Source organism: Festucalex cinctus, chromosome 1 (assembly GCF_051991245.1).
Source record: "Festucalex cinctus isolate MCC-2025b chromosome 1, RoL_Fcin_1.0, whole genome shotgun sequence".
In the NCBI taxonomy this organism is placed as follows: domain Eukaryota; kingdom Metazoa; phylum Chordata; class Actinopteri; order Syngnathiformes; family Syngnathidae; genus Festucalex; species Festucalex cinctus.
The window spans coordinates 36,204,957-36,215,348 of NC_135411.1; the positions used below are offsets into that span (position 1 = coordinate 36,204,957).

Consider the following 10,392-nt stretch of genomic DNA (forward strand, 5'->3'; position numbering starts at 1 on the left):
GGCTGGCAACCAGTCCAGGGTGTCCCCCGCCTACTGCCCAGAGCCAGCTGAGGTATAGGCGCCAGCACCCCCCGCGACCCTTGTGAGGAATAAGCGGTCAAGAAAATGGATGGATGGATGGATGGATGGATCAAGTATCTTGCTTGTTATATCAGGAGCCAAAAACAGGAGATAAAACAAATACATGTAATCAGATCTCTTGTGTTAACATATTATGTGTTTACGTATGAACACACTGATTCATTTCCAGCATTCACAACGTTGTTAAATCAAAATCCATGTACTGTACAGTAAAATAATAATAATAATAATAATAATAATAATAATAATAATAATAATAATAATAATAATAATAATAATAATAATAATAGGGCGGCACGGTAGTCTAGTGGTTAGCACGTCCGCTTCCCAGTTCTGAGGTCTCCGGTTCGAGTCCAGGCTCGGACCTTCCTGGGTGGAGTTTGCATGTTCTCCCCGTGCCCGCGTGGGTCTTCTCCGGGTACTCCGGTCTCCTCCCACATTCCAAAGACATGCATGGCAGGTTAATTGGACGCTCCGAATTGTCCCTAGGTGTGCGTGTGAGTGTGGATGGTTGTTCCTCTCTGTGTGCCCTGCGATTGGTTGGCAACCAGTCCAGGGTGTACCCCACCTACTGCCCAGAGCCAGCTGAGATAGGTGCCAGCAGCCCCCGCGACCCTTGTGAGGAATAAGCGGTCAAGAAAATGGATGGATGGATAATAATAATAATACCATATAATGTGAATCATGCCACCTAGTGGCCAGATGTGTTTAAAACAGCACCCTTTATAGCCACATGCAGCCTCATAAACAGGCCCCTAGTTGATTAAACCAGGTGTGCTGATTAGGAGCAGAAGTGCAGCAAGTTTGTCAACCGCACCTACAGGCTGCTTTTCTTTTTTATATAGAGGCTACGGTTTATTTTTTATTATAGTGTTTTGTATTTAATGACCTTGTGCACACATACATTACATACATATGCAATCAACACCATTACATATCACACATACACATCTGAACAAAGAAGATCCAAAGGAGGACAGTGGCCGGAAACTGAAGTCAGCAAAAGTAAGTTAAGCAAATCTTTTATGTCCGTGGGAGTGCGTTGGCAATATACTTACAAAAATCAAAAATGTGGATCTTGTTGGCCTTAATTGAACGTTGGAATGTTGGGAAGGAAATTAAGCCTACAACAGCATGTATCATACATGCAGTGTATTCCTTATATTATCCATCCATCCATTTTCTTGACCGCTTATTCCTCACAAGGGTTGCGGGGTGTGCTAGCGCCTATCTCAGCTGGCTTTGGGCAATAGGTGGGACACACCCTGGACTGGTTGCCAGCCAATCGCAGGGCACACAGAGAGAAACAACCATCCACACTCACAATCACACCTAGGGACAATTCAGAGCGCCCAATCAACCTGCCATGCATGTCTTTGGAATGTGTGAGGAGACCGGAGCTCTCGGAGAAGACTCACGCAGGCACGGGGAGAACATGCAAACTCCACCCAGGAAGGCCGGAGCCTGGACTTGAACCGGAGTCCTCAGAACTGGGAGCCGGATGTGCTAACTAGTCAGTCACTGTGCCGCCCCTTATATTATCAGCTTGTCAAATACATCAAAGGTTAAAAAACAAAATAAAACGGGAAAATATAAGAAACTGTACACCTAGTTTGTGAAAGAAAGTTATTATGCATGCAAAAGGATAGGCATGCTCATGCGCTACACACTTGAGCACACGCCATCCCTGTGGCCGAGGGTAACAACATGGCGTCCATGTTTTCAGTTGGCCAGACTCTCTATATGAGGCTCTGTTATTACTGGATCACCAGCACCACCCTCTGGCTAAAATATACATGGCAACGTGAGAAGCAAGTTTAAGATCTGATCAGTACATCAAAAATACTGACCAAGCTTTAGGAACATGTATAATAAAGGGAAATAAAGTGGAACGTGTTAATTATGACTTAACATAGTCACACTTTGTTCTTGTATGAGGTTCTAGTAGCTCCCTCTAGCTTTGCAAAGTGATTCCACATTATAATTCACATAAGCCCCCCTGCTGTTCAACTCTCGAGGCAGACACTTCATCTGTGTTCTGATGTGCTAATGACCTTTTCTTTAGGAAAGACATCAGCGCGGGTGGCGGCGTTAATAGCTGGAGCAGCAACATACTGGCAGGCGGTCGGCCGTCGCCTCACTTGCATGGGATCCTTTCAATAAAACCGCATCAATGTTGCACTACAGCCTACAACAGACGACCAAAAAAAGAAAACGCACTCATTACATTACATTACATTGAAAAAATAATCGCATAGTAAAAAAAACATTGTGTCCACCAAAAACTCACAAACCAAAACCCCTCACATTCATGAAAGAAAACTACATTACATTCACACACCCCCCCCCCATGCTCACCACTCTTACACTCACATTAATAAACTCACAACTCACACACTCAAAAACTCCCACAAAAGCAAAAAACTGGAGCGCACTAAAGGAACTGGAAGTCCGCAGGCTTACTTTATTAATAGGAAACAAAAACAGCAGGCTTCTCGGTGCTACCGCACGTCAAGATCACATATGCACGTCACGGCATCAAAAACATTGATGACCAAAGCGAAAAAGTGCTGCATAAGCACAACAAAAACAAGAAGGCGCCATCCTGTGGCGCAGTGCCACACTGCGGATTGTTACACTATCAAGAATATTTTAGCCAGCTCCTGGCAATCAACATTGATGCAACATTTCAAACTAATGGTGCTATCCATAGCCATTTTTGGCTATAGGCGAAGTAGGCGGCTGCCGAGGGCACCCAAGCCACTAGGGGCCCCCTAAGTTCTACGTGTAGTTTTACCTGAGGATTATTAAAATGTCCTCTCTTTATTCTGTCTCTAATATTTGTTTATTACATCCCATTTTTGATTAAAAAACAAACATAGGACATAAATAAAATAAACTGTGATGTTAAGCAGTAGCTGGTGTTTTTGTGTCAGTTCGTGATGCTACATCAGTAACGTCAGTGTGTGAGAATGATTGACAGTGACCCATTTACCCATCTGTTAGTGAGAGTACTACTAAATAAAACAGACACTGTCCGTCCATCCATCCATTTTCCGCTTACTCATCACAAGGGTCGCGGGGGTGTTGGAGCCTATCCCAGCCGGCTTCGGGTAGTAGGCAGGGTACACCCTGAACTGGTTGCCAGCCAATCGCAGAACAGACACCATAACGTCATCAAAAAGAAGCTATCTCAGCAGCGTGGAAAAATGGAAGAAAAAGAAAACAGAAGAAACTGGTCAAAGGAGAAAAGTAAGGGACTTGTTGGTGATGGATAGTTGGAGGTGAAACCCATTTTATTTTATTTTAAGCAAGTTTGTTTATTTGTTTTGCTAGCCAACTCGCTAGCCTCAGGCATTTATTCATAGATGTTAACTTTCTCTTGGCCAGCCCCTAGTTTATCCATCCATCCATTTTCTTGACCGCTTATTCCTCACAAGGGTCGCGGGGGCTGCTGGCGCCTATCTCAGCTGGCTCTGGGCAGTAGGCAGGGGACATCCTGGACTGGTTGCCAGCCAATCGCAGGGCACACAGAGACGAACAACCATCCACACTCACAAGCACACTTAGGGACAATTCGGAGCGCCCAATTAACCTGCCATGCATGTCTTTGGAATGTGGGAGGAGACCGGAGTACCCGGAGAAGACCCACGCGGGCATGGGGAGAACATGCAAACTCCACCCAGGAAGGTCCGAGCCTGGACTCGAACCGGAGACCTCAGAACTGGGAAGCGGACGTGCTAACCACTCGACTACCGTGCCGCCGCCCCTAGTTCAACTAGTATTAAATGTAAATTATTGTAGAAAATGCTTAAAAGTGACAAATTTGTACTTGGTCCAAGCACTGCACATCAAAATTTTTAAATATAAAAACAGATTAATTTTAATTAATATTCTGTATTATTGCAAGTGGTTAAGACAATGGATGGATGGATGTATTACTGTAATAAAAAAAAAAAAAAGGAATATTTACTTATGGTCTATTTCCTTGATAACCTAAGGTTGTTTGTCTTTCTAGGAGCACTTCTAAAATATTTTGGAGCTCCAGATAATGAGCCAGGTTGATCTTCTGAACTTCCTGACAAGGACGCCATAGGACCATCACATCCTTCAGGAGGACCTCCGTCTGACCAGGAAGCTCCAAGACCACCACTTTCCTCTGCAGGATCTCCTGACCAGGATGCAGCATCTTCATGTAAATACTTACATGGTCAGCCTCCTTTGTTGTGTTTTATTTTAAATTAAGCACTTTTCTAAACACTCAAAAGCTGTTTTATTTATTGACGTAAAGAGGACTGTCAATTTAAGATGTTTAATTTTAACTGTAGTCCGTTTTGCTCATAAATTGTAATAGATTGTGGTATCTTAGGAGACCATCTAAAGGGTTAGGAATCTCTTCATTGTAGCTTGGCAAACTAGGGGCCTCCAAACAGAATCTTGCCTAGGGCCCCCATGATGCTAGAAATGGCCCTGGTGCCTTTCAACAGATCATCTTGGAATATAAAAAAAAAAAAAATGGACGTGTATCAATCCTCTCAAAGGGTTTGGGTGCACGACAAGCTCCAGAAAGTTCCCTCCCTGACCTCCTTTCATCCCTCCACCGCCGACTCGCTTCTTTTTAATACAAATCAGCCTCTCAATGGCACGCACATGTTTGCGTGTTATTTGAACTCTGGCAGAGAACTTCAAAGTGAGTCCCCCCCCCACACACACACACACTCCAAGCAGCAGCACCACCCTCCCTCCTCTCTGCATCTCTTTTTGGGGGCACGCAGCCATGCTTGCGAGCGCACCTGATCAGAAGGTCGAGAGATGTGGATTATGATATGTAAATGAGGCTTTGTTATCGGGAGCCGACATTCACCGCGCAGAGCAGAGGTAGAATGAAAAGGTGGTGCCCCTCCTCACCTCCCCACCAAAGCTTTTTCTTTTTTCTTTTTTTCCTTCCAAACATATACCTCATGTCTGGCAAACGTGGGCCTACAGAAGCTCCTCCTCCCTTCAATTTAGATTGAAACAAAATAAAGGAAACTTATGTGGGATTGTTGAAAACATCATATATGACAACAGGAGCATTCCTAAGCATAAGGCCTTACTGGGGGCACAGGCCCTATATTACAGGGGTCCACAACCACCAGTCTACAGCCTGGTACCGGCCTGCGGACCACGCGTGTGTAGGCCTACATGGTCACCATAGCAGGAATGTAACAGATTTTAGCCAGTCCATGAAGGAAAAAAAATGGAGGACCACAGTTGTACATCAATCAAACTTTATTTATATAGCACCTTTCATACATTCAAAATGCAACTCAAAGTGCTGAACATCCATAATACAAAAAAAAAAAAAAGCCACCCCAACTAATACAAATAGTACGACAATACATCTTGTATTGCTCCCGCTAATACGTTCGCAGCCGACGTATTAAGATCAGCGTTTAGATTGTAGACGAAACCAGGAAGTGCCTCTCTCTCTCTCTCTCAATCTCTCTCTCTCTTCTCTCTCTCTCTCTCTCTCTCGTTTCCTTTTTTTTTTTTTTTTTTAAACATTTATTTATCTCTTACCTTGCAAGATCTCCACATAACGTCACACCCAGCGACTCCTTTTATTGGCTGCAACTTGTCGCTTGTCAACCTACGGGAGCATCCGTGGACCAAAAATGGCAAAGATACTGTTTACTGCATTTCGTGTAAGAATTGAGAACTTTTGAGGTCCCGTACGCGACATATGCCGACATATGCCCACCCCTGGCAGATATCACTTTTCATTTTTCATTTCATTTTATTTGCACATAGACAAAAAAAAAAAAAAAAGACAAATAACACATGTAACATTGAAAGAGATTTTGTGCAGGAGATCAGAAAACCATATAGGGTTTATTAAAAAATAAATAAATAAAAAATATTCAGTACAAAACTGGCGGCCGTGGCTCAGGGTGTAGAGACGGTCGTCCAGTAACCGGAAGGTTGGCTGTTTGATCCCAGCTCTCCCCAAAAGTCATGTGTCATTGTGTCCTTGGGCAAGACACGTCACACACATTGCCTCCATTTCCACTCACACTGGAGTCTGAAAGGTGCGAATGTTTGGTGGTGGTCGGAGGGGCCGCAGGCGCACACTGGCAGCCGCGCTTCTGTCAGCCTGCCCAAGCGCAGCTGTGGCTACTTAAGTAGCTTACTGCCACCAAAGTGTGAATGTGTGAGTGAATGAATAATGTATCCATTGTAAAGCGTCTTTGAGTGTCCAGAAGAGCTATAGAAATCTGATGCATTATTATTATTAAAACCAAATAAATACCAAAAAATTGATCAAATTAAAATAAACTTAGTACACTAAGAACATGAAAAAAAACGGTTAGAAATGAAATTACATTAAAATAAAATGTTTTATAGTGATTTGGTGAGGTTGACTGAGCTGATATTTGGATATACTGTGCTGTATTTGTTCCTTATCTGGACCCCCGATATCTTATTGAAAACTGACAGGCACCCATAGGACACAATAGGTGATTTAACTATTCGTGGCCCAAAAATTCAATTTTGCTTCATTTAGTCAAAAGTACAGTTCATCTTCATATATACTATATTCCTGGTTATTGACTTTGGTGTGTCTTTGCCTCGACATTCTTTCCCATGTACGAAAGGGCCTCCAGCTGAGTTGTTCCAACTCCTCCACATTCTCCCGGACCCATGTTTGCCCTGCGAGTGCTACCCGCTTACGGCTCTGATCCACCCCAGCCCTGGCTGTCCCGCCAGCACCTTTATCCCGGCGGCCGCACATCCATGGCAGGCAAAGCCGGACTGCCGATCCCCCGCCGCTTCCATCTCATTTCCCCCAGTGGCCGCCCGCCGCCCCTATTGGCTTTTCAATCTTCCGAAGCAATTAGAAGGAGATCCCTCTCTTTTGTTGTCTATCCCCGGAAAGAAGAAAGCGAGGGGGGTGGGGTGAGAAGGGGTCGAAAAAGACGACAGAGGGCCACGGAAGCGCCGGTGGAGGTGCGGCTCAGGCCTAGCCAGGAGCCACTTGTGAAGCGGTGATATTAGGACTCACATGGTTTGTTTGCAAAGGCTCCTCCAGGGGCCCAAGTGGGATTACGTTGCAGATTTCAAGTTCCCATGGAAGGGGCCTGTACCAGCCGGGTCTTTGGTGGGTGCGTGGCTTTCAGGTTGGGGGCCATAGAAGAGCTCTTTATGAGTTTGGGCTCTGTCTGAATGGACACGGCCAACTCCCAGCATGCTAGCCCTCCATATTGGATGGACACAGAGACGCTATTGAAGTTAGCCAGAAATAACCCCCACCACCCCAACCCACTCCTTTAGTTCTTCGTCATCGTTCTCCTCTCTTTAAGGTTTGCCAGTGGAGAAAAAGAGAAAATTATATTCCAATTTCATACAGAATTGAAATCATCCTTGGGTGTCCAAATTTGTCCCCTGCAGTAAAACTAACTGGACGAAAAGACTTGGGATCTTTCATACATGCATGCATGGGTATCTTTTTATTGTGAAATATTGATGGATTTCAGGGTGAAATGCGGGTTAGGAAAGGAATTCAAAATATTGTCCACTTTTGTAGCCGCTACATTTACTTAATCTCTCTGACTAGAACTAAAATAATAAAGCACTGCCAAAAAAAAAAAAAGTGTGGGGGGGTAATCAAACAGAACTAAGAAGAAATGCTATATTAAGTTAATAAAAAAAAGTATTTTAGTTTGTGTTGGAACAGAATTCTTTGCTGCATCTGCCCACAATCGAGCTGTAAAAAGCATTCTTTATTTGTTTGTTTGTGTAGTTATTTGCTCTTTAAATAATGTAGCAAATATTTTAAATGTGCAAAAACCTGTTTGTGCTTGAGTTTGGACACATTAGGATTTTTCAAACCGCATAATGCAAAGAACTGCTGTTAAAATTGAAAATAAACGTTTTTTTCAATTAATTGTAGCCATTTTAAGCTATATATTAAAGAGGAGGACACTAACCAATACGCATCATTTAAAACAGCAACCTGTCCCAGGCAAACAAAATGAAATGTTTCAAAATTCCAACAGCATATTCAAGTTGACATAGAATTTGTATCTGATTCCAATAAAAAAAGAAATATATTTTTTTTTAGCAGCATAGAAAAACAAGAATGATAGCTTATGCAATCTTTGCGAGCAAAAAGGGTGGCACGGTGATTGACTGGTTAGTAGGTCCGCCTCCCAGTTCTGAGGACTCGGGTTCGAGTCCAGGCTCTGGCCTTCCTGGGTGGAGTTTGCGTGGGTCTTCTCCGGGTACTCTGGTCTCCTCCCACATTCCAAAAATATTAATGGCAGGTTAATTGGGCGCTCTGAATTGTCCCTAGGTGTGCGTGTGAGTGTGGATGGTTGTTCGTCTGCGATTGGTGTGCCCTGCGATTGGCTGGCAACCAGTCCAGGGTGTCCCCCGCCTACTGCCCAGAGCCAGCTGAGATAGGCGCCAGCACCCCTCGCGACCCTTGTGAGGAATAAGCGGTCAAGAAAATGGATGGATGGATTGCGAGCAAAAAATTTAGATATGAGCACTGTACGTACAATGACAGTGAACTTCTGTCAACAGATTTCATAACAAGTAGCACTTCAGTGGACGTAAATTTTTAGCTGTTTATTGCCACTCACAATTGACATTTTCAACTAAACATAGAACGACAATTAAATATTTTATACAACGCTGCCCTCCATTAGCTTAATGCTAAGTCACAATAGAAAACGCCATAGATGGGCTAAAAAAAATAGCAACATATATTTTAACACTAACCGTGCATTAACACATGTACACTGACAGTAAAATAATATCCATCCATCCATTTTCTTGACCGCTTATTCCTCACAAGGGTCGCAGGGGGGTTGCTGGAGCCTATCTCAGCTGGCTTTGGGCAGTAGGCGGGGGACACACTGGACTGGTTGCCAGCCAATCGTAGTAAAACAATATTCACAGGCATATATTCTTTTTCTTCTGTGACGAAAAACTATTATTAGTATACTGCAGCTTATCACAATAGTTATGAGTCTTCATTTTTGACTTCATAAACAAATTGTGCACACTACAGGTAGTTGCAAAAATGAATCATGATGGTTAAACTGTTACATGCTATTCAATTATGTTCTTATTATTGTATCAAGTAAAACATCAGTGCAATATTTTCTTAATAAAAATGTAAATTTTTTGGGGGGGTTTGCTGCTTTTTCTATATTATGTTGATCTGAATATGTATAATGGAGCGAAGCATCTGTACCATCACTCCTCAGATGTCTGCCATCACAGCAACCTCACCCCCTCTTGCACTTCAATGTCTCCCGTCTCCACCTTTCTCCCCCCTCATCATCCCATCCATCATTGTCTACAGTCTCCCCTTCGCCCCCCACAGTCATATCCCTTTGAGCAGTACCGACAATGCATAAATACATAAATCTGCTGTCTGTGTATGTAACGTCTAATACGTACGTGTGTTGCGGCGGCAGAGGGCATGCTGACATTTAGGCGGCAACCCTGCGTCGACCTCTTTCATGTGTCACCACCGCATTACAGACGCACAACAAGGCCCGCCCCCCAGAACCTGTCACCCGGCCTGGGGAGGGGCAGAGGGTGCAAGGGGACAAAAGCTGGCAGTCAACCTGGGGGTGGTGGTGCCAGACTGGCTCCCACGGTCTGAAGCCGTGCCGCCGGCCTGATGGCGGATGCTGCCTTAAGGTCAAAGGGCAAAGAGGCTGTTAAAGCGCTAGCTGACCTTCTTTGGTTACCAGGCACACGCGCACCCCTATACACACAACACGCACACACTTGATTTAGCATTGTATAAATCTAAGGGAGGTCACGGCTTCCACTCGTCTCAGCTTTAAATCATACTTCAAAGGCAAATGATGATTTTTACACTTGTCCTCAAAGTTAACCTGTCTGTGTCCCTCCGCTGAGAGAGAAAACAAGATTTAAAGTAAGCTTTTAAGTGTAAATGGATAACGTGGCGTGGTTCAGCCTGTTTGTGTACGTGACCGGGAAGCCTGAAAAACACTTATTACATGTAACATTATTACTTTTGTAGCCTTTTGAGAGAAAACAAGGTAGAAACAACAGATTAAAAATGATCATCATCTTTATTATTTTTTGCTACATAATAAAATGTCAAATTTATTTTACACAGCCACAAAATTTCACTTAAAAAATAATTTCTTTTAAGAAAAAAATTCTCTTTTAGCATTTTCCGTAGCCTACAATCATTTTTATACGTAAAGATGCATCTCAGTAAATTATAATTGCCCAAATAGAAATATTCATTTAACACGAGTTTGAATGTGATCAGTTAAT

General features: G+C 43.4%; 1 long non-coding RNA gene across 2 annotated transcripts; it reads left to right on the top strand.

Moving 5' to 3' along the window:
• The first annotated feature begins 860 nt into the window (after window positions 1-860).
• On the top strand, window positions 861-8,230 carry LOC144026374 (uncharacterized). Of its 2 annotated transcripts, none has more exons than XR_013285120.1 (3): window positions 861-1,086; window positions 4,100-4,291; window positions 6,720-8,230. It is a non-coding gene; the product is annotated as an uncharacterized LOC144026374 (long non-coding RNA). The 2 variants fall into 2 exon arrangements; XR_013285119.1 differs by having other exon boundaries at window positions 4,100-4,276.
• The last annotated feature ends 2,162 nt before the right edge of the window (window positions 8,231-10,392 follow it).